Source organism: Chrysochloris asiatica, unplaced genomic scaffold, assembly GCF_000296735.1.
Source record: "Chrysochloris asiatica unplaced genomic scaffold, ChrAsi1.0 scaffold00118, whole genome shotgun sequence".
Lineage (NCBI taxonomy): Eukaryota > Metazoa > Chordata > Mammalia > Afrosoricida > Chrysochloridae > Chrysochloris > Chrysochloris asiatica.
In genome coordinates, this window is record NW_006408636.1 from 5,080,342 (window position 1) to 5,081,554 (window position 1,213).

Sequence of the window (1,213 nt, forward strand, 5' to 3'; positions counted from 1 at the left end):
AACAATAACAGCAAAGATGAAAAATGGAGAAGACAATAAATGCTGGCGGGGATGTGGAGAGACTGGGACACTCTTGCATTGCTGGTGGAACTGCAAAATGGTCCAACCTCTCTGGAAAACAATATGGCGTTTCCTCAGAAGGTTGAAAATAGACATACCCTCTGATCCAGCAATCCCTCTACTCAGTATTTACCCACAAGAAAAATGAGCCACAACATGAGAAGATATACACACACCAATGTTTATAGCAGCAGAAAATATATGCACACCAATGTTTATAGCAGCACTATTTACAATAGCAAAAAGATGGAGAGCGACAAAGTGCCCATCAACTGAAGAATGGATAAACAAATTGTGGTACATACACAAATGGAATATTATGCTACATTGAAGAATAACAAGGAAGCAGCAAGCCACCACATAACATAGATGAACCTTGAAGACGTTATGCTGAGTGAAATTAGTCAGTCACAAAAAGAGACATACTGCATAGGACTACTACTGTAAAAGACTAAGAAAAAGAAATTATACTAAAAGGGGGTATGATGAAGTCTTTGTTGGTTGTTGAGAAGTTGGTGATGGGTGGGGGGAATGGGGGAGGGTGGAGCGCAGGGCAGGGATTGGACATAGGAGAGCTTGGTTGCTAGGGAGTGGAGCAACATACAGGGAGGGAGAGGGAAGTGGAGAAATGGAGCAGATGGGAGAACAATTGGGCATGTTCAAAAGGGCTAAATGGGACAGAGATAAAAGATGACATATGCACAGCCTTGGAATGGCAGGGCTCTGAGATACAGGCTTTGAGTCATGGTTGAAATGGGGGTGAAATCATTTTAAGATGCTTTACTGTTTTTGTTTGTTTGTTTGTTTGTTTTAATCTTGGTTTCCCTTGCATTATAGTATAAAGAGGGAGAGAAAGGAATAGTCAGAAACACCACACTAGAAGGCTTGTAAGTCCGTCTTCTGCCTATGACTGATTGGAATACCTAAAATGGGGCTACAGTGTACCCAGTGAACGAGGCTTCATGCGGAGCCTTTGCAATACATAAAACTATATGTAGAAACCAGAACCACATCCAGATCCCCAGAGATGAGAAACCTCCACTTGAAAGGATGAGCAGACCATCCTGGAGCTGCTGGAAGAATAAAAGATACCTGTTGAAAGAAAGACCTGCAGGAAAAATGGAGGCAGATGGACTGTTACTACAAGAACAAA